The following is a 25192-nucleotide window of genomic DNA, read 5'->3' on the forward strand; positions in this document are numbered from 1 at the left end:
GGAGACTTTTGTGGCCATAAATATTCAGTTCAGGATTAATTCTCTGACCATTCACCTATTTGTCATAGCTTCCTTAATTAAGGTCCTTAATTGAGGAAATAAATATATCATGATATTGAACAGGTATGCTTTCTGAAGCCTTTCCTCCAACCTAACTGGCTCTAACTTTTAAAGTATCAAGCCATTAAAAGAAACTTTCTACCGAAAATTAGAAAAGTTATCTTACAGAAAACTTAAAGCTTCCAGGAAACAATATTATATTATATTCGTATTTACGTTAAACTTTTCATATATCTTCCCACTTCTTTTTTGTCTACCATCAATATCGTAATTAACTTGCATTTTCATTAATTACATGCACATTTGCATAATTCACTATTTTGGGAGTTCTGTGGATATTAGAAACATCTCTTACTCCTATATGATCTACTCATCTTTTTATTTTGCTACCTCACACAGTATCATTAGTATATTATATATACAATAATGCTTCATGATTTGATGTGCTTAAATGCAATAATAGGATAAAATTATCCAGTAAAATAGTCAATACCTTGTCTAAGTTAAATTATTAAATGATATCTTAGAAGTGATTTCTAAAGTAAAATCCAATTTTTTTTCCAACAATAAACTTTGGCTGATTGTCTCTATGAATACTTTTTTTTTTTCCAGTGAGAAATGTAAACTATTTAAAAGTGTAGCTTGCTTTTCTAGAAGTCAGATTTCAGGTCTCATAAGTTTCTGATATGGCTTTATAGTTAGAAATCATAATGGACAGGGAAAAATTACTTTAGTGGTTAATACGTATACATGAAACTTTTGTACTGGAATGACATGCTGCATAGAGAAACTAAAGAACAACACTGGTAAAAATACATGCTGTTTAAGGTCATCCAAGAAGCAGAGGGGGCTTCTCTGATGGCTCAGCAGTAAAGAATCTGCCTGAAATGCAGGAGCCACAGGAGACACAGATTAGATCTCTGGGTCTGGAAGATCCCCTGGGGGAGGAAATGGCAGCCCGCTCCAGTATTCTTGCCTGGAGAATCATCCCATGGACAGAATAGCCTGGTGGGCTACAGACTATAGTGTCACAAAGAGCTGGACACAGCCAAAGTGAATTAGCACGCACACAAGAAACAGAGATCAATATGAAATCAAACATCCAAGGAATTTACTAAGGAAAGCACCTTTAGGACAGGGAAGAGAGAGCCCAAGGAAACTGGGAGAGCTGACAGACCAAGATGCAAGCTCTGAGCCTTGTGAAGAAAAGAGGGAAAGAAGGAACGTGGGATGATAGAATCTCAAATGGGAATGTAATCTTAACAATTTTGATAAGGTCAAATGGGAATCCTGAGCCAAGTCATCCATTGGAAGAGATCCACTATTCTAGGAACGAGCCTGTCTTGATATCCCTGCTAAACCCAGTCATTTATTGTGGCCTCAGAGCACATTAAGTTATGGATATCAGAACACCGTAACAGGGATGTTTGATCACTTGTGGCCCCCACAGTTAAAGATCAGAGAACGGCATTTACCCAGCTGCTATGGAAGGTTAATGAATGACACAATGGTTGTTATTAATTGACAGTGTTTTTCAATTAAGGGGTGATGGTAGAAAAGAAGAATAACCATGATTAAATGACAAAAAAGATGGGCATGGTCTGTACAGAAGCAAGAACTTCAGGACTGGTGGTTTGTACAGAGGCCCTGGAATAATGTTCTTGGATTAAAATCTGAACTCCAAACTTGTTAGCTACGTATCCGTGGGCAAATTAATCAAACTTATTTTCCTCGATTTCCTCGTCTGTAAAGTGAAGTGAATTATTTGCCACACTTCTAGAAAGTACTATTAACCTCTTAGATTGTTAACACTGAAAGATATTTTAAAGGTCATGTCATTCAACAACATATAGCATGTCATATCTTAAGCCCATATTATGATGAACTCACAAAGTGGATTGTTTTAATTTATGTGAGGTGGAAAGTAAGAAAGGATAAGGAGATAAGCTCTGCCTGCATGATAAGGTAACAGATCAAAGAGAAACATCAAAATTCTTTTCTTCTTTGAAATTTCAGTTGCTTTACTGTTTTGTTGAGGGATAGTTCATATATAATCAAATGCACAGATTTTAAATTAGTTTAAGAGAAACATCAAAATTCTTGACCCAAATTACATTTAGGTCTATTAGGTTCCATCCCTGAGATACAAGTGTGTGTGCAAACTAAAATTATATTTGCAAAAAAAATCATAACAATTGATCACATAATACGAATAATTTTAAACATGAAAGATAAGCTACTTTTAGATAAATGTAAGAAGATGAAACTCTTAAACACAATGAAACAGTTTACATTGTAGTCCCATAATAAAATGTTAAGATTTTGCTTAGGGAGAAGGTATAAGGTACACAATATAACATACTGGCCATTTTATAATTTTTATTGGGAGAAGTGTCTGAACATGTCATATATTGTATAATCTTAGGAATAAACTATGTTTAACAGTCTCTTTGTTGCAGGACAATCAGCATCATTGCTTCCACACATTTTGAAATGCTTACAAGGAAGACACCTCTAAATTAAGAAATGTGACAAGATACTTTATATTAAAGAAGGCATTCAGGTTTTCTGGAGATTGAGGATTACAAAATTGGAGGTGTCTTTTTGGGAAAAAAAAAACTAAAAACTAATTTTCAAGTATATATTTATTTGCAGTGAGAAGATATATGATAAAAGTTAGACATTCTACAAAACTGACACATCAACACAAAATAAATGCAAATTAGTAATATACTTGGCAGTTAATCTGCTTTAAATGCTATTATAATTATCTGCTTCACACTGTTACATATAAATTTACACAGACTAGTTTCTGGTTTAATATATTTTTAATCTTGTTTATGTTCCACCATTTATATCATAAGAAATTTTCTTCTTGTAATTGGGCCTCTCACCCTGCAAATTCATTCACTAGGCTGGGACAGTCAGCACAGTAAATAATAGAAATATGCCTAGAAGCCATTCCTTCAGTGGAGAGGAGGACAGTAATTAACTGGACATGGAACTGCCTGTGAACCACATAAACATCACCCACTTCCCCACAAAAACATGCTCCATCCATTGTTATATTATTAGATGTAAAAAATGCCTAAGGTGTCTTCAGTGCCACCCAATAGAAGGGAATTGTGATGGACATAAAAATTAATACAAAGAGACAATTATTCCAACCAATTGTGGTCAGATTAAACTTTATGAAAAGATATGACATTATGAAAGTATTGTCAGAAAGGAGCCTATGCTAAGATGGGTCCTTGAGATTAAACTATAATAGACTCTTGGTAAATCTACCTCCTTAAGAAAGAAAAGCATTTCCGCTCAAATAGAAACAATGGCATATCTATATAGCTATTCTAACTCTATATTTTTAATTTTATTAAAAATTCATTTCAGCCTAGGGGGCTAAACTCTCTTGCTGTTGTCAGTCACTAAGTCATGTCCAACTCTTTGTGACCCCATGGACTGCAGCATGCCAGACTACCCTGTCCTTCAGTATCTCTTGGAGTTTGCTCAAACTCATGTCCATTGAGTCAATGATGCCATCCAAACATCCCATCTTCTGTTGTCCCTTCTCCTCTTGCGCTCAATCTTTCCCAGCGTCAGGGTCTGTGTATCAGGTGGCCAAAATACTGGGGTTTCAGATTCAGCATCAGTCCTTCCAATGAATATTAAAGGTTGATTTCCTCTAGGGTTGACTGGTTTGATCTCCTTGCAATCCAAGGGATTCACAAGAGTCTTCTCCAGCACCACAGGTCAAAAGCATCAACTCTTTAGTGCTCAGGCTTCTTTATGGTCCAACTCTCACATCCACACATGACTACTGGAAAAACCATAGCTTTGATTGTACAGACCTTTGTCAGCAAAGTGATGTCTCTGATTTTTAATAGGGTACCTATGTTTGTCATAGCTTTTCTTCCAAGGAGCAAGCATTTTTTAATTTCATGGCTGTACTCACCTTCCTCAGTGATTTTGGAGCCCAAGAAAATAAAATCTGCCACTGTTTCCATTTTTTTTGTTTTTTCTCTATGAAGTGATTTGCTATGAAGTGATGGGACCAGTTGCCATGATCTTAGCTTTTGAATGTTGAGTTTTAAGTCAGTTTTTTCACTCTCCTCTTTCACCTTCGTCAGGAGGCTCTTTAATTCCTCTTCACTTTCACTTTCTGCCAGTAAAGTGGTATTGTCTGCCTTCTCACATTAATCTTTATTCCAGCTTGTGCTTCATCCAGCCTTGCATTTTGCATAATGTACTCTGCATATAAGTTAAATAATCAGGGTGGCCATAAACAGCCTTGTTGTACTCCCTTCCCAATTTTGAACCAGTCTGTTGTTCCATTTCCAGTTCCAACTGTTGCTTCTTGACCCACATATAGGTTTCTCAGGAGTCAGGTAAGGTGATCAGGTATTCCCATCTCTTTAAGCATTTCCCAGTTTGTTGTGATCTGTACTGTCAAAGGCTTTAGCATAGCCAATGAAGCAGAAGTAGATGGTTTTTCCTGAAATTACCTTGCTTTTTCTATGATGCAATAGATTTTGACAATTTGATCTCTGGTTCCTCTGGCTTTTTCAAATCTGCTTGCGTATCTGGAAATTCTTGGCTCAGGTACTATTAAAGCCTAACTTGAAGGATTTTAAGCATTACCTTGCTAGCATGTGACATGAGCACAACCGTATAGTAGTTTGAGCATTCTTTGGCATTGCCCTTCTTTGGGATTAGAAGGAAAATTGAAGTTTTCCAGTCCTGTGGCCACTGCTGAATTTTCCAAATTTGGTGGCATATTGAGTGCAGCACTTTCACAGCATCATCTTTTAGGATTTGAAATAGCTCAGCTAGAATTCTATCACCTCCACTAGCTTTGATCATAGTAATGATTCCTAAGGCCCACTTGACTTCACACTCCAGGATATCTGGCTCTAGGTGAGTGATCACAACATTGTGGTTGTTTGGGTCATGAAGATATTTTCTGTACAGTTCTTCTGTATGTTCTTGCTGCCTCTTCTTAATATCTTCTTCTTCTGTTAGGTTCATACCAAATCTGTCCATTTTGTATGCATCTTTGTGTGAAATGTTACCTTGATATCTCTAATTTTCTTGAAGAGATCTCTAGTCTTTATCATTCTATTGTGTTCCTCTATTTCTTGGCATTGTTCACTTAAGAAGATTTTCTTGTCTCTCCTTGTTATTATTTGGAAATCTGCATTCAAATGGATATATCTTGCCTTTTCTCTTTTGGCTTTTGCTTCTTTTCTTTTCTTAGCTATTTCTAAGGCCTCCTCAGACAACCATTTCAACTTGTTGATTTTCTCTACTTTCTTCAATTTAAGCCTGAATTTTGCAATAAGGAGTTCATGATCTGAGCCACAGTCAGTTTCCTGTCTTGTTTTTCCTGACTGTATTGAGCTTCTCCATCTTCAGATGCAAAAACTATAATCAATCTGATTTTGGTACTGACCATCTGGAGATGTCCATGTGTAGAGTCATTGAAAGAGAGTGTTTTCTAGGACTAGAGCATTCCCTTCAAAAAATTCAGTTATCCTTTGCCTTGCTTCATTTTATACTCCAAGGCCAAAATTTCCTATTACTCCAGGTATCTCTTGACTTGCTACTTTTGCATTCCAATCTGCTATGATGACAAGGGCATCTTTTTTGGTGTTAGCTCTAGAAGGTCTTGTAGTTCTTCATAGAACCATTCAGTTTCATCATCTTTGCCATTAGTAATTTCTTAACAACTATCGTGTCACAGTATTATTTTTTCTTTTCTATGTTCTAAATCAAATTACTACAGATGTCCCTGATTTACAAAAATCAACTTACAATTTTTCAACTTTACAAAAGTGTGAAGGTGATATGTGTCCTATAGAAGTTGCACTTCAAATTTTAAATTTTGGTCTTTTTCAGGGTAGTGATACAATGTTGGACAGCAGCAGTGAACCATAGCTCCCAGTCAACCACTGTATCAAGAGGGTCAACAACAAATACACTTATAAACGAAAACAAATTCTACCTTTAGAAGTATTCTGTTTCCATACAAATGCTGTTTCTGACTTTCATTACAGTAGTCAATAAATTACAAGAGATTTTCAATACAATTATAAAATTGGTTTTGTTTTAGATGGTTTTTCCCAACTATAGGCTAATGTAAGTTCTCTGAGTACATTTAGTATAGTCTAAGCTAAGCTATGATGTTTGGTATGTTAGGAGTATTAAATGCATTTTTAACATATGATGAGTTTATCCAGATGTACTCCTATTGTAAATAGAGATTTGCAGATACTTTCCTAATTTCTATTTACTCCATGGCATTTTGGTTTTTAGGCCATGTGATTACTGAGCAAACAAAATTGCTGGTATTTAAGGTATTTTAATGAAATATATATATTTTTGAATTTTAAAAAAGCACCTTATAATCTGCCTGCCTTCTTCCTTGAAAATAATTGGTCTGCTAGAGGCAATTTTTATGTGACATATACAATGATTTTAGTGGGTGCTTCCATTCAGTTTCAAATTTACATTGATTAAAGATTCTGAATTTTCTGTCATTGCTATCTATTTTTTGGCTTTATTATGAATCAAGTAGTTAATTCTTAATTGACTATATATAATCTCTATGTATATACATTATAAATATATACACATGTATATATATTATCCTCCCATCAAATTACAGATAAATGTATATTTTCCTGTCCTGATAAAATCATATCCCTGTTTCATAATTATTATAAAAGTTTAATTAGTTCATAATCAAATAATCTATTTATCATGCAATCATTCCTAGCAAGGTAATTTAAAAAAACTGATACAATTGTTCTACACTCTTTTTTTTTTTTTTAATTTAAAGTGAAGCCAGAATATAGAAATAAATATTGACTATGGTATAAAATATATTATGTTTTGAAGCATGTGGCTCTAATAAAACATCTGCACATAATGCTGTTTCCTCCTGTGCAAAAATAAATTGAAACAACTAATCATATAAAAAAATACTGCTACTTTGAGAAGCAGACTAGCCAATTTTTTTTCCTCTGCAAATCGGGAAAAGATTAGAATTGTTTTACATATTTCACAAGGTTCTGAGTTGCAAGCATTTACATTTTGGCAAATACCACATTTTAAAAATTAGACTGGCAAAAAAACACTCGTTCTATCAACACCTTGTTATATGTGTGAAAGACAATTTAATCTGTAAAGTGTTTCCTTATTATACTTTGGAAACCTATGGATTAATCAACATTAAAAAGCTATATTCCACATCACTGATGGTTTGTGTGTAGCTGCTAAACAACTTCTTTGTCAAGAACGAATAAGTGCCAGGGTTTCAGCATATTTACAATTTTACATTGAGCATTTTATCACATGCTTAAACTTGTAATTTGACTTGTAAAAATATTTAAGGGAATGTTGCAATAGTGGTAAATGAAACTTATAGGACATAAGCTATAGTAAGTGTCACAGTTGTTTGTCAAAGAGAGAAATGCAGTACTAGAATTAATTTTTGAGATCAAAACATAATGAATACCAAATTTCAAGAACAGTTATGTAACATCACCTAAAAAAGTGTAACAGTCTCATCAACCTCCTGTACTTAAACTAGAACAGGAGTTATGTATAGAATTGGCCAAAAAAGTTCATTTGGGTTTTTCTGTGTGATGTTATGGAAAAACCCAAACAAATTTTTGGTCAATCCAATATATGTTAATATATTATTAACTATATATATAGTGCAAACTTAGAGGGTTATTGATGAAAAATCAGAAGCCCTTGCTAATGGCCTTCATAAGTGGCAAACGAGCATGCCTGTCCAGTGCAACACAGGAAGAAACTATTGGAATCACACTAATGCTATTTATTATTGTTTCATTTTAACCTGTTTTATAGTATATCTGTATGCTTCATAATATTTAAAATATATTAGTACAGTATTGCATGAATTAATATGGACATTAGAGTGAGTACTCAAAACTGATTCTTAATAGCAGAGTGTAAGATAAAAATGTTTAGTTATCACTTACCTAAATAAAGCCATGCCCAGTCCAACTTTGTCTGGAAGTATGAAGAGGATTAGTCAATCAAATATGAGAGGTCTGATCCCATAAGGGATGCCATGTTTATTATGAAATGAGTAATCTTTATCTAATATTATTGTTGTTGTTGTTTATTTGTTAATCATGTCTGACTCTTTGCAACCCCATGGACTGTAGCCTGCGAGGCTCTTCTGTCCATGGGGTTTTCCAGGCAAGAATCCTGGTGTGGGTTGCCATTTCTTCCTCTAGAGGATCTTCCCAACCCAGGGATAGAAGCCACGTCTCCTGGATTCTTTCCCACTGATCTACTTAGGATGCCCCTTACCTAATAGGCTAGATCAAACTTATGGTTCTTTCTATAAAATTCCAAATAGACATCCTGATTTTATTAATGGATTCTATGACTTTGATAAATATGCATCAACCCAGAGAAAAACTTAACCTAATTCAGTTCCTCAGTGTTTTCATAATACCTTTTGTCAGGAAAACACTGCAGGGATGAATTTAGACCTTGTTGAAGTCACTAAATCAGTGAGCACAGCATGGTGACTTAAAAATAATCTGCTGATCTTTTCCCTTGAAGTTTTTACCTTATTATCATGTGAAAGCCTATAGGACTCTGATATAATCATGCTTATAGGACACTGATATGTTAATGTCCTCTAATAAAAATGTCTTTCACCACGTCCTTGTGTAGTATCCTTCCATACTGGCAACTGGTCTTTCTGTTTGCTTTGGCCAATGACACTTTAGCAGATACAATTAGAAGCTGAAGCTTGAAACATACTTACATAGGGGTGATCCCGCTCATAGTGCTGACTAGAAGTCTGCCCTGAACATGTGAGAAGCCTGTCCCAGCCTGCTGGATCCCAAGGCCCAGTCAATGCCAGATGCAGCCCAGATGTGTGAGTAAATGAGGCCATATTAACTCACACATTTCCAGTTAAGCCCCAGGACATCAAAGCCACATACGTTGTCCAAAGAGTGACTGACTAGCAGAATAAACATCAGCTAAATCCAATTGAAAATGCTGACCCACAAAATTATGAGCAAATGAATAAAATTGAGTTTTTAAGCTTTGGGTACTTTGTTATACATCCATATATTACTGAGACAAGCACTTTTGTAGTTTGCTGAAAAGAGCAATGCTACTTTAATTTCCAATTTTAAGGTCAAGAGCAGAGTCGAAAAATTATACTTCTCTCCCAAGTTGCAAAATCATGTAAGAGGTGTGTGTGTGTGTGTGTGTGTGTGTGTGTGTGTGTGTGCACGTGCTTGTCTATAAAACTGTAAGGATGTGATTATTTGCATCTGACTCTCTGGGGTCCCATGGACTGTAGCCCACTAGGCTACTTTGTCCATGGAATTTCCCAGGCAAGAGTACTAGAATGAGTTGCCATTTCCTATTTCAGGGGAGTAGAAAAGAACCCAAATCTCTTTCATCTTCTACAATGGCAGGTAGACTCTCTATCACTTAGTGTCACTTGCACAACCCCTGTAATTAAGGACAGGAATGTTATACAACCATTGCTGAGGTATATCTCTATAGAAACAGAATGATATGGTAATTATCATTTTGTGGTTATGCACTTGCCCACGAATGAACAGAGGGCAGTGCTCTATACAGTAATGGGAACCTGACCAGTAAGTTTAAAAGATCAGGTATATTGAAACAGTGTGAGATTTACTTCCAATTATCACAGGAAAATGATGTGCTGGTCAGTATTCTGAGAGGAAATAATGCATCCCATGTACAGCAATTTAGTCAATGATGTGACTAACAAACAGTAAGATAATGTAGAGGTTAATTTAGGCTAGAGTTGAAAAACAAGTGTAGAAACAGCCAATCAGAGAAAAAGATGAAACAGCATTTCCAAGGCACATAATTTCATATAATCAAATACAATGCCTCATTATTACAGTTCAGTTGCTCAGTTGTGTCCGACTCTTTGTGATCCCATGGACCATAGCACGCCAGGCCTTCCTATCCATCACCAACTTCTGGAGCTTGTTCAAACTCATGCAAAGATATTATTTAAAATGTAAGCATTATCTAAATGGGTTCATATTGTCACACCATTATCACAGGATTCTTCTGCTTATATGCTCTTATTGCTTTAGGAGCTGCTATAAGAGGGGCTAGCTTTATAATCATTTACAGCTATGAGTAACCTACTATGATTAAATTCTTGTAACTGTCTTCTTTTAAATATTTGCATTTGCAAATATTTGAAGCCTAAGATGATAAAGTGCCTTCCATAAATGAATTTGCTTACATGCATAGGTATTTTCAAACACGCACACAATTATGCAATTTCTAAAACAAATATTTCAAAGATAACTAAAGCATATCTTTAAGATTTGGGTGGAAATGTCATTTTAATCTTAAGATATCTATGGATAAAACCATTGTAGGAACAAATTAAAATGTATACCTATGTGATTATAATGAGATCTACATGTATAAATTTGAGAGGATTTGGTTAAATTCTATTTTTTAAACTTTTTCACAAAATTTGCATTTCTAAAAACTAAAATAATGGCCATGTATTGGGGAAAATCTAAATGGAGATAAAGGGATTGCAAACAACCACTTTATAGATAACTCTAACTTTGAATATATGCCTCTGAAAGTATGCTTAGAAGTAAAATACTTACAAGATTATAGAACGGAATTTTTATGCTCAATCATTTGGAGGGTGGAGAATGATTGTTGCTCATTTGCTAAGTCATGTCTGACTCTGTGATCCCATGAACTGCAGCATGTCAGGCTTCCCTGTCCTTCACTATCTGCTGGATTTACTCAAACTCATGTCCATTGAGTCAGTGATGCCATCCAACCATCTCATCCTCTATTGCCTCCTTCTCCTCCTACTCTCAATCCTTCCCAGCATCAGGATCTTTCCTAATGAGTCAGCTCTTTGCATCAGGTGGCCAGAGTAGTGGAGCTTCAGCATCAGTCCTTCCAATGAATACTCAGGGTTGATTTACTTTGGGATTGGCTGGTTTGATTTTCTAGCTGTCCAAGGGACTCTCAAGAGTCATCTCCAGTACCACAGGGTTCTATTTATTGCTCTCTCTGTCTCTCAGTCTATCCCTTTTTCTCTATATATGACATATATAGAGATTTATTCATAGATAATATGTATATATATATTATATATGGGTATATAATTTTCCTCCTTTTTGGTCCCTGTCTTCCTCAGGACCAGGCAGCCTGATAAAATTTGAAAATGAAAGACAGTACATGAACTTCCAGGGCTGCTATTAATGGTCCCAGGGTAACAACTCCTGGGATCTGTGCTCAGGTTGAAAAAGAATTTCCAGACATGATGCAGAATGAGAGAGGATTCGTTAGAGCAAAAGACACTGTTAGAACAGCAGGCTGGCTCAAGGGAGAGCCGAATACTTTTGTGGGCTAGTAACCAATTTTTATAGCTTTAAGACAAAAATTTCCTGCTGGAACGGTGGCATTAAGTGATTGGTTAGGATGCTATAAGATAGGTATTTTTGTCTAATATGGTGTCATGGAGATAGTTTGGGTCAGGGGGTTTCATTGCAATAGTTGCTATGGGGCTTGGTCAGTTTCAAAGATGACCTTGGTATAGGACTCCACATCTGCAGCCTTGGTACAAGGCTTTACACCTATCATCTCAGTATAGTCTCCACAACAACTTTCCTTGATACCACTGGAGGCATTAAACTGGAGCCCGATATTTTCTTTTTCTGGGCCACTCACAAGTAAATCAACAATTAAACAGCAGAGTGGAAGAATAATATTGCTAAATGGACTTCTATATACATTCAGCAATTTCTAGTTCACTTATAAATTAAACACACCACTTGGATGATTCATAGTAGTGTCGGCTTAAGCCATGGGGCTATTTGAATCATTGCTTTGAGAATTTTGTAATTACCTAAAGCTCTTATTAACACCGAGAGATGATAGATTAAGGTTTATCCAGTATCTATCTCGTGCTACCTAGGGAAGTGAAAGAGAACCAAACCTGTCATTGACCAGGAGTTTTACACATATTTTTTCATTTAATTCTAATAATAATCTCATGAAATACATGTAATCATACTAAATTTACTAATAAAGGAAAAGAGGCTTAAGGAGATTATTTTATTTTTCCAATTTTACACAGTGGGTTATGTGTATGCTAGGTTAGTCTGAGGCTTTAAGCTGGGCTCTTTCCTACCCTACTCTTAATGTCTCTAGAATTTGTTTTCTCCCTTAGCAGGTGAGGATATTTGTTAATATTGTTGTACTAGATACTCTAAAGGTAAAATGCCATATGTAATATTCAGTGACTATGTGCTTTGAAGAGTATACATGAACTAAAATTCAAAGGCACACCTTATGCATATTTACATTTTAATACAGTTTTAAATCTTAATGCAAGTTGTTAACATTTTTTCTCTGATTTCAGATTAAGGTTATTAGGGTGCAATTATAAGGATGGTAATGATGCTCCTTTATTCATTTCTTTTCCAGTGAGGGCCACTGTAATTTTCCACTGAGACTCCATGGTAATTAAAGCAGCTGCTCCTTCTACTTACTATAAAACAAGCTTTATGCTTAGATCATTGTTGTGATGGAACACATAGCTGGTGAATATAAAAACTACTTACAAAAGTTTGTGTTTAGAGATTTGACTTTTAAAATGGTTCACTATTGGCAAAGGTAAATTCTACAGGCGACACTAATGTTAAGCAACTCTATTATACTCTGACACTGGGATATCATTTCATAAAATATTAATAGTCTTAATCAGTTTAGTACACTGATGTTAAAACACATAGAATTTAACTGGGCATGTTAATTTTAATGACTCCACTTGAGATTGAGAATACTGAAATTCAGCTAAACTAAATCATCCCCTGTTATCATTTTCCCCCAAATCTCTAAAGAGACAACTGATCTAGAGGAAATCATGCATAGGAGAAAATAGATGAAGAAAACATTAAGCAAACAAATAATATGCAAAATTACCTTTTCCCTGAGGATGAATTTTGGACTTCTTCAGTCAAATTGTTTTATTGAATTCTGTCACTTAAATAGATGCCTTGAATTTAGGGTCTATACTCAGATTCTGTATTATGAAATGAATACCCTGGAAAAAGCTAGAATGAGCCATATGGTGTGAGATTACTTGGGGGCATCACTATAAACCATGGTTACTGTAATTCTAGATAGATTGGTAAAGTAATCATGATAGATGTGTGTGTCTGCATGGATTAAAATACATGCATATACATTCTAGTTCTGTCTGCCACAAGGGCCCAGTAGCGATAATTTACCACCAACAATGAACACACACAACCCCCAGTCTTGGTTTCTCATAGAATTCATCAATAGGAAGAATCAAGTCTTCCTGAGAATGGCTGATTTTAGGACTGGGACAGGGAATATATAAATATCAATATAAGAAATTTGAAGTGTAGAAAATAAGGAAATGTTCAACAAAAAAGAGAGAAAGAAAGGACAAAGGATATCAAAAGGACAAAGGTGCCAACTGAAAGGGCTCCAAATGGCTAAACCTGGACCCACTTGAACAATGATGCTAGTAATATAGTATTATCTAAGAGGACTTGCTGATTTTATACATATATAGGGCTTCCCTGATAGTTCTGTTTGTAAAGCATCCGCTTTCAATGCAGGATGCCCCGGTTCTATTCCTGGCTTGGGAAGATATGCTGGAGAAGGGATAGGCTACCTGCTCCAGTAGTCTTGGGCTTCCCTTGTGGCTCAGCTGGTAAAGAATCTGCCTGCAATGTCGAAAACCTGGGTTCAATCCCTGGGTTGGGAAGATCCCCTGGAGAGAGAAAAGGCTATCCACTCCAGTATTCTAGCCTGGAGAATTCTGTACAGTCCATGGGATCACAAAGAGTCAGACAGGACTGAGTGACTTTCATTCATATATATATATATATATATATATATATATACACACACATAATTTGTATAATTTTATAGGAAAAGTCCATGCTCTGAGGACACTCCAGAAGGCCTGGAGGCATGCCATTTTTAGAGAGAGATGGAGGATTTCCACTAATGACCAGTTCCAACTTGTTAACTATGTCAGTTAACTACCTTGGAAGGTGGATCCTCCAAGCTCCTGTGATGCCTGCAGATAACTGAAGCCTGGCAGCTATGAGATTACAACCTCATTGAGAACCCTTAGCCAGAACTGCCCAAAGAAGCAGTTTCTGAATTTTAGATCTACCAAAACCAAAAGAGACAATAAATGATAATTATTGTTTTAAATCAATAATTTAAGCAGTAGGAATACATATAAACTTTATAATTTGTTGAAGGCTAGCTTTCTGAAAGGGTTGCTCAAGAGTTTCTTTTTTCATGGACACCAAATACAAACATTAGGGTGATATTAAGTGAATATCTTTGTGTGAAATCCTCCTTGTCTTACTTTTCACATTGTCTTCCAGAACAGAGAAAAACAGATATATATGCAGGCAATTGACTCAGGAATTCCCACATAAAGAAGAGACTAAATGGAAGAGAAAAGACCAATAAATACTGACTTTTCATGATTTCCCAATGAAATAGCTACACATTTATCTGATCAACACACGATGAAACTCACTCATCCACAATAGTTCTGGCTACATGCAGATAATTCTTCCATTAATTTCTTAGCACCTTGCACATAACTATGACAGGACACAATAACCACCTGATATTTCAAGAAAGTTCCTAAAAATTTAAGCCAGATGAAAAAGAACAATAAAAGGAATGAATGTGAAGAAAAAGAGAAAACTACAAGAATCAGTAAGAAGTTTAAAATCACTCAAAAAAGATATTTCATCCAGAAGAAATGTAACACTTTTCTAGAAGACTTTAGATAAAAAATAAAGAAGACATTAGAATTTAAAAATAAATGAATAATGGGCTCCAGTTTCATCCCATTATTCATTTATTTTTAAATTCTAATATTATCATTTGTGAAACAGATCACCAGTCCAGGTTTGATACATGAGACAAGTGCTCAGGGCTGGTGAACTAGGATGACCCAGAGAGATGGGATGGGGAGGGAGGTGGTTGGGGGGTTCAGGATGGGGAACACATGTAAATCCATGGCTGATCCATATCAATGTATGGTAAAAACCACTACAGTATTGTAAAGTAATTAGCCTCCAACTAATATAAATAAATGAAAAAAAAAAAAAGAAAAAATGAATAAATAAGGAGTAAATATAAACTGCAAACTTGAAATTATCACTCAGGAAAAAAAAAAAAAAAACTTGAGATTTAAATGGAAATACTAAGAAAGTTCTATTGCTACACTTGACTAACACAATTTAGATTTCAGGAAAAGGGAAGGGAAAAATGGAATGAGGTTATTATCAATGTACTAACATGAACATGATTCCCAGATCTGAATAACCGATGTTTCCAGACTAAAAAAATCTACAGAGTCCAGCACAATAAATTAACAAATGACTCACAATGGAGTCATTTTGTCACATTTTGGCAATTCTCACAATTTTTCAAACCTTTTAGCTATTATTGTATGCCTCATGGTGATCTGTGATCAGTGGTTTTTGATATTACTATTATCAGTGTTTCTAGGTGCCAAGTACTGTACCCATATAAGAAGACAGACTTAATTGATAAATGTTTGTGTTCTAACTGCTCCACCAACTGGACATCCCCCATCTCTCCCTCTCCTTAAACTCCTTATTTTCAAAGACAGAAACACTGAAACTTGGTCAACTAATTACCCTAAAAATGGCTTTGAAGTATTCAAATGAAAGGAAAAATCATAGGTGCCACACAAAGCCAAAAGCTATAAATGTATAAGTTTAGTGAGGAAAGTATGTCAAAAGTTAGACCTCTTGCAACAAAGTCAGCCAAGTTGTGAATGCAAAGGAAACATTCTTGAAAGAAATTGAAAGTGCTACTCCAGGGAACACATGAATGATAAAGCAAAATGTCCTTTTTGCTGATATGGAGAATGTTTTAGTGGTTTGGATAGAAAAGTGAATAATCCACAGCATTCCCTTACTACTGCTACTGCTAAGTCACTTCAGTCGTATCCGACTCTGTGAGACCCCATAGAAGGCAGCCCACCAGGCTCTCCCATCCCTGGGATTCTCCAGGCAAGAATACTGGAGTGGGTTGCCATTTCCTTCTCCAATGCATGAAAGTGAAAAGTGAAAGTGAAGTCACTCAGTCGTGTCCAACCCTTAGCTACCCCATGGACTGCAGCCTGCTAGGCTCCGCCGTCCATGTGAGTTTCCAGGCAAGAGTACTGGAGTGGGGTGCCATTGCCTTCTCCAGCATTCCCTTAAGGCAAAGCCTAATCCAGAGCCAGGCTCTAACTCCCTTCAATTCTATGAAGGCTGAGAGAGGTGAGGAAGTTGCTAAAGAAAAGTCTTAAACCAGCAGAAGCTGATGTATGAGGTTTAAGGAAAGAATCCATCTTCATAAAATAAGAGTGAAAAGTAAAGCAGCAAGTTCTGAGTTAGAAATTGCAGCAAGATACACAGAGTATCTCAAGATAATTAATGAAGGTGGCTACACTAAACAAGCGATTTTCAGTGTAGATGGAAGAGCTTTCTATTTGAAGACACCATCTAGAATTTTCATAGCCAGAGATGAGAAGTCAGTGTCTTCCTTCAAAACTTCAAAGGACAGTTTGACTTATGTTAGGAACCAACAATGCTGGTGACTTTAAGTTGAAACCAATGTTCCTGTACCATTTCAAAAGTACTAAGGCCTTTAAGAATGATGCTAAATACACTCTGCTGTGATCTATAAATGGAAGAATAAAGCCTAGATGACAGCACCTCTGTTTAACATATGGTTTACTGGGTATTTGAAGCCCATTGTTAAGAAATACTGCTGAGGGAAAAAAAAAAACAAAAAAAGATTCATTTCAAAATATTACTGCTCAATGACAATGTACCTGGTCACCAAAGAGCTTTGTTGGAGATGGACAATGAGATTGATATTTTCATGCCTACTAACACAACTATTCTATGGGTCATAAATAAAGGAGTAATATTGGATGTCAAGTCTTATTATTTAAGAAATATATTTTGAAAAGTTAGAGCTGCCATATTCCTCTGATGGATATGGGCAAAAGAAATTAGAAAGCTTCTAGAAAGGATTCAGTACTCTAGATTCCATGAAGAACATTTGTGATTCATGGGAAGAGGTCAAAATATTAACAGAAGTTTGGAAGGAATTTATTCCAGTCCTCATGGATGACTTCAGTGGAGGAAGTAACCAATAACAAGAGAACTAAAATTAGAACTGAAACTTGAAGTTGTGACTGAATTGCTCCAATCACCTGATACGATTTCATGGTTGAGGAGTTGCCTCTTGTTGGTGAGTGAAGAAAGTGGTTTCTTGAGATGAAATGTACTCCTAGGTAAGATGCTGTGAAGACTGTGGAAATGACCACAAAGGATTTAGAATATTACACAAACTTAGTTAATAAAGCAGTGGTAAGTTTTGAGAGAATTTACTCCAAATTTGAAAGAAGTTCTACTATTACCAAGGCTGTAGCCTCAGAATCAAATCCCTGTCCCTCTCTCCATTGGAAACCAACTGCTCTTTATCTAAGTTTCAGGAGGAGGCTGCAAAGAGAAAGATACAAACACTGTTTAGAACTTACTTGGCCCAAGATAGGGCTTCCCAAGTAGCGCTAGTGGTAAAGGACCTGCCAGCCAATTCAGGAGACATGAGATGCAGATTTGATCCCTGGGCCAGGAAGATCCCCTGGAGAAGAGAATGGCAACCCACACCAGTATTCTTGCCTGCAGAATATTCCATGGACAGAGGTGCCTGGCAGGCTACCGTCAATGGGGTCACAAGAATCAGACAAAACTGAGGAACTAACACTTTCACTTTTCAGGCCCAAGATTGTAGAAGACATGACTTTCAGTGGACCTTGAGTCTCTTTACACACTCACTGTAATAATTAGCATGCTAAATGACATACCCACCAGCACCATAAGAGTTGACGATTGCTCTGAGAACAACTGGAAAAGACCATACAAGGACCTCAATTCCAGGTCCAAACTGCCTGTTGTCAGATGTTAGATAACTCATAAAGACCACCCCCACTCTTTCCAAACCCTTTCCTTTTACTTCAACCCTATAGGGTTTCCCAGGTGACTCAATGATAAAGAAACTGCCTGCAATGTAGGAGCCACAGGTTCAGACCCTGGGTCAGGAAGATCCCCTGGAAAAGGGCATAGCAACACACTCCAGTATTCTTGCCCCAAGAATTCCATAGACAGAGGAGCCTGGCCGTCTACAGTCCATGATGTCTCATAGAGTTGGACATGACTGAGTGATTAACACTTTCACTTCCCTTTTGTGTATACATGTTACATGAGATTGCATGTTACAGAGAAGTCATACATGAAAGGGAGTCAACTGATGAAGCAAACTTCATTGTTGTCTTATTTTAAGAAATTATCACAGCTTCTCCCAGTGAATTTGAGGTTCTTAATGCCTCATCACAGAGAGTTCAGTGAGAGATGCAGGTATAGGTAGGAAGTGGATTTATTTAGAGACACACTCTAAGGACAGAGTGTGGGCCATTTCAGAAGGCATGCTATTTTTTATGGGCTGAACAATTTTATAGGCTAATGCATAGAAGGATTATTTCAGTTATTTTGGGGAAGGAGTTGGAACTCCAGAAAATGGGCCACTGCCCACTTTTTGACCTTTTATGATTGGTCTCAGAACTGTCATGACACTGGTGGGTGTGTCACTGAGCATTCTAATGTATTTAAATGAGCACATAATTAGGCTCTAGGTCTACTAGAAGTCAAATCTTCCTCCACTTAGGACCTAGTTGGTTCTAATCAGTCCTGTTATGTCCTATGACTGTGCCGGGACTTCCCTAGTGGCTCAGATGGTAAAGAATCTGTCTGCAATGCAGGAGACATGGGTTTGATCCCTGAGTCAGGAAGATCCCCTGGAGAAAAGAATGAATACTCGTTCCGGTATTCTTGCCTAAAGAATTCTATGGACAGAGGAGCCTGGTGGTCTATAGTCCATGCAGATACAACTGAGCAACTAACACACAGACACATGCACATGACTATGTCATTCTTTTAAAGGAGGTGCCCTGCCCCTTTCCCTCCTGTTTAAAATCTATTGTACAACTACTAAGCCAGAGAATTGACCATTGTCTACAAAATGTAACACTAGTATATTCATGTGTAAATTCTTCTAATTTTGAGATACCCCAAATTTGCTAAAGTCTCTGGTCTGCAAGTAAATAATCTTCATTTCCAGCTGGGAGATTTGGCCCAAGCAAGCTAAGCATCCTAGAAGGTGTAGGAGGTGTAGACTCCATATGGAAAATTCTTACTGAACATGATTGAAGCAGAAGCAAAAACAGAATTACAAAATCATTAGAGAGAAAAAAGAAAAAAAAAAAGCAGATAAACTCAGAAAGTTAACATTCTACTACCACTTGGCGTCCACTCTAGAAGATAAGAAAATGCATGTCAAGACTTAAGCAGCCCATAAAGTGCACTTCTTAAGCAATACTGTTTAAATGATTATCAGGTTACTCCACTTGGGACCAACTTTAAAACCACTGAAGTGTAAGTTCTAAAAAGTCAAGAACCTGACTCATAAAATTATATAATTAATATGTATTAAATTTTTATCCAAATCATTAAATAATGGGTGATCCATTAAGATTTCCAAATTGTTAGAAGACCTTTTAAGAAGCTAGGTATTCACATGAATTTAAGAAATGAATTTTTAAGATAAACTTTTCAGATATAAAGATGGATAATATCCAACTAGATATTTAGTCTAAACTTTGGGGTTATTACTTCCCTTGCACAGAAATTATATTCATCTCACCTGGAAAAAAAAATATGTGGGCTATCATTTACTATATCTGGAATTATCAATTGATAGTTTTTAACAGATACTTTTTTTCTGAAAACCCAGTGAAGATAAATTTTATTTTTTCATCCGAAGATAAAAAAACAAGACGATATTTATTCAAAAAACTGCAACCAAAAACAAACAAACAAACAAACAAAAAACAACACTGCAACCAATAATCACTCCTAAACCTCTCTAGGACAGATTTCCTCCCAGTTTGTCATCTTACTAGCTATACATTTTTCTTTATCCCATCTCTCTTTTTGCTTGGTTTTTCTCACAGTTGAAATCCTCTGTCAGTGTACTTCTTTATTGATACTGACATAAATTAGTGGAAAAAAAAATCTGATTTCACCATAAGACTTAAATTTTTATTAAATTATTTTAAGTTTAAAAACAAACAGTATAATAAATTTATATTTCTTTCTTAGAACTGTGTCAGCTATTTTGCCATTTAAAAAAAAAAAGAGTGGCCTATTTTTGGAAACAGTAATTTATATATATGAAGCCTGCTGAGAAGTTTCTGAAAAACTACTGGGAGCCCTTAGGACCTTATGATTGTGTGGATATTTATGAGTTTGAATGTCTATTAAAACTATAAAACTTTCCTATGTTTTTTTCTTTTTTAGATAGCATCTGTGAAATATCCAATACCATGCATTTCATCTGTGACTTTCTGTGATTATGTGGTTGCCATTTAACTCTCAGTATGCCAAGAGAAATATAAATGAATGAATATTGCCAGATAGTCTTTTGGCAAAGTGTAATGGTCCATTGAATGATAAAAATTCTTCCTATTGAATGACCAACTGAAAGAAAATATAGTTCATTTTTGCCCTAAATCATTCATTATATGATTTGCAGAATTACATAATCAACCTCACCATCATGATTAATGTTAACAGAACTGCTATGAATAATTCATCTTCTGATTCATATAAATGTAAAATATTTCCTTTCATCTTTTGCCACTAAAAGAATACATTTTAAAATTTTGAATTTTTTACATAGTGAATCTAAAGAAAAAATGGAATACATTCCTAAAAGATGATGTAATATTTTGCCAAAACTCTAAGAAAATTGTGAGATGATCATTTTTTCATTTCAGTGTCTTTTTAATGATTCCATCATTTTTCCATTCCTTTTTCTTTTTTTTAAACTTTTTTTTAAATACTTGAAAAAGATGGACAAACAATAGTGAAGTAATTTTGCAGATAATTAACAAAATACTTCAGTGTATGGAAAATATAAGATAATTAAGATCTGATACATATGTTAGATTCATAAAAAAGATGCAATGAACCTATATTTTAATTACGGGATAAGATGAGCTCTGTTCAATTAAAAATATGAGGTCAATTTTCTTCGTGTTCTTTGAAGGATAGCTAAGAAAAAATAAACATCATAAAATATCAAGTATTGAAAAGAGTTAGTACTCCTCAAAAAAGAAATTCAAAAACTAAAATTGGGTTCAGTGAACCCTGATGGAATACCACTTAGGGTGGGTACCACCACTCCATTGATAAAAGGCTGTCAGCTGAGATTAGTTGTATAGTCATGTTGGAGAACAAAGAGCTAAAAATCCATAAACCTATATATCAAAATGAAATAATCTAGTTTTCAGTCATATGCAAATTAAATCCCAGTTTTCATGAATATGATCACACAAAAAAAGGAAAACTGCTCCTATATCTTCCTAAACTATGTCTAACCAACATTCCACTTTATAAAATTGACAGTATCATCAATGAAATCAGTGCAAATTACTAATTTCAAAAAGTAATCATTGATTGAGAAGATATTTTATTTGTATAAATATTTTATTTGTATAACTTTTTTTTTTACTTTTCACTAATCAAACAGAATCCAAAAGTATGATTAGCAATTTTCAAGTATTCTTTGTGTTTTTAGATTATCTAAAAGTACATTTATTGACATAATCTGATAGGTTAAAGTATATAGAAATGAATTAACAAAGTACTTATATAAAATAATGCTTTTTAAAATAAATAAAAATTTTATCAAAAAATAAGCTTTATGTATGCATCTAATATCATGGAATGTCATTAATCCATTTATGTCATTTGCGTTAATACTGCATTAAATCATAATAATTTTCTTTTTCCTCTATACCCAGATACACCTTGAACTTCATAAAAGCAACTAGCATATTTCACCCTCAGTTTCTGTCAAAGCAAAGCAAGGAGCAGGAGAGACTTAAATGCATTTTTTGAGGCTTCAAATAGAACTTCTGAAATGTTAATTAAATTATTAATTCAAAAAATATTTATCAAGTACCTACTGTGCTCTGGGCATTCTTCCAGACCTAATAACTAAGTCAATAATTTTTCCTTAGACTATTTGGTGGCCATTTAAAATAAAAACTACCTCTTGTTTTAATAGTTTAACTTCTTAAAATGGCAAATTCTCTGCTTGGGAAAGACCGGAAGCCCTTGTTTAGAGATGATTGCATCCTAGATGAGTTGATGTTAGATAAATATCTCACTTGTGGGATATTTTACGTTTTCAGTCAAGATTCTTAGAAGAAAGAATTATATTTTACTATTTAGGAAAACATATTTTTATATATTACTATGAGTTATTTACTTGCTATCAGCTCAGTTCAGTTCAGTCGCTCAGTCGTGTCCGACTCTTTGCAACTCCATGAATCACAGCACGCCAGGCCTCCCTGTCCATCACCCACTCCCGGAATTTACTCAAACTCATGTCCATTGAGTCGGTGATGCCATCCAGCCATCTCATCCTCTGTCGTCCCCTTCTCCTCCTGTCCCCACTCCCTCCCAGCACTAGGGTCTTTTCCAATGAGTCAATGCTTTGCATGAGGTGGCCAAAGTATTGGAGTTTCAGCTTCAGCATCAGTCCTTCCAATGAACACCCAGGACTGATCTCCTTTAGGATGGACTGGTTGGATCTCCTTGCAGTCCAAGGGACTCTCAAGAGTCTTCTCCAACAACACAGTTCAAAACTATCAATTCTTCGGCACTCAGCTTTCTTCACAGTCCAACTCTCACATCCATATATGACCACTGGAAAAACCATAGCCTTGACCAGACTGATCTTTGTTGGCAAAGTAATGTCTCTGCTTTTTAATATGCAATCTAGGTTGGTCATAACTGCCCTTCCAAGCAGTCAGTGTCTTTTAATTTCATGGCTGCAACCACCATCTGCAGTGATTTTGGAGCCCAAAAAACTAAAGTCTGACACTGTTTCCACTGTTTCCCCATCTATTTCCCATGAAGTGATGGGACCAGATGACATGATCTTAGTTTTCTGAATGTTGAGCTTTAAGCCAACTTTTTCACTCTCCTCTTTCACTTTCATCAAGAGGCTTTTTAGTTTCTCTTCACTTTCTGCCATAAGGGTGGTGTCGTCTGCATATCTGAGGTTATTGATATTTCTCTCAGCAACCTTGACTCCAGCTTGTGTTTCTTCCAGCCCAGCGTTTCTTATGATGTACTCTGCGTGTAAGTTAAATAAACTGGGTGACAATATACAGCCTTGACGTGCTCCTTTTCCTATTTGGAACCAGTCTGTTGTTCCATGTCCAGTTCTAACAGTTGCTTCCTGACCTGCATACAGGTTTCTCAAGAGGCAGGTCAGGTGGTCTGCTATTCCCATCTCTTGAAGAATTTTCCACAGTTTATTGTGATCCACACAGTCAAAGGCTTTGGCACTGTCAATAAGGCAGAAATAGATATTTTTCTGGAACTCTCTTGCTTTTTTTGATCATCCAGTGGATGTCGGCAATTTGATCTCTGGTTCCTCTGCCTTTTCTAAAACCAGATTGAACATCTGGAAGTTCATGGTTCATGTATTGCTGAAGCCTGGCTTGGAGAATTTTGAGCATTACTTTGCTAGCTTGTGAGATGAGTGCAATTGTGCAGTAGTTTGAGCATTCTTTGGGACTGGAATGAAAACTGACCTTTTCCAGTTCCATGGCCACTGCTGAGTTTTCCAAATTTGCTGGCATACTGAGTGCTACAGTCAGTCTAAATAAGATTCCTGAAAGATTGTTTATTCAGGCATTTGGGAATAAGGTTAAATAAAAAAGTAATAGACTTTGGCTCTATCAACACATAGGCTGTATATTATCATATCTTGTATTCTTTTTTGATTGAGTTCTATTAAACTGAGCTTCTTTGTTCTCTTTACATGGGGATTTACACTTAAGCTATGCAGTCTAATATCTTTAAATAATTATCCTAAAGACTGAAATTCTACCAAAATCTATGACTGAAAAGTATATCATTCTACACTTAGACTAATTGAAATGGTGATATAATGATTTCAATTGTGCTATCACATCTTGAACAGATAGTTATACAAATACCTTAAGAATATATTCTTTAACATGATATCTCAATTCAGTAGTATCTTAATGATTTTCCACTTTCCTACTTAAAAGGTGCCTTCTAGGAAGATTTGATTACATGATTAAGACTAAAATTCTATAAATATAAGAAAGAAATATTCACTAAATAGGGATATATGAGTGTGCATTAAAGAGATAATAGGATTCCATATGTATGTGTGCATAAAAGAGATAATCTTCCGAAATGCTGTTTCTAAAAATGTTTTGGCACACAAACCTGAAAAATTCATCCTTTCTGTATTTCTCAAGCATTACCAGGACTGCTCATGATTATTCTTTATAATTTTAATATTAATGGCAGAAAAAAGGAGGGGTGTATAAGTTCTTAACTGATATATAAAGCCACATCTCTGTTTTACAACACATTACTGTTTAAAGACAGTATTTCAGATTGTCAACATGAATGGAAGTGTTAAATTGATGCTTAATACTAATTTGTTTATTTTTGCTTTACTGAACTTCTTAGATGGTAAAAAGATAAGTATCAAAAGTAAAGAATCCTTATTTTGAAATACTGAAGTAGATTTTACTTTGGTTTCACTGCCATATATCCCATTAGTGTTAATTGGAGATTTGCATGTGCATTGAGAGTATAATATACCTCATTATTCTTGAGTAACAGCTACTGACTTTTAAAGGCCATTTAGAATGTGTGACAGGAAACAAATAAAAGTGTACCATTTAGCTTTATGAAAGTTATCTTCTTATACCAGAAAATGAAATAAGAAACCTTCATGAACATTTCACTGTCAAAGTTCGAACTTTATAATTTCTACAACAAAATCTTTAAAATCCCTTTTTGTAGCTTAAATAGGTGATGAATAT

The sequence above is a fragment of the Cervus canadensis genome, chromosome 9, assembly GCF_019320065.1.
Source record: "Cervus canadensis isolate Bull #8, Minnesota chromosome 9, ASM1932006v1, whole genome shotgun sequence".
NCBI lineage: Eukaryota > Metazoa > Chordata > Mammalia > Artiodactyla > Cervidae > Cervus > Cervus canadensis.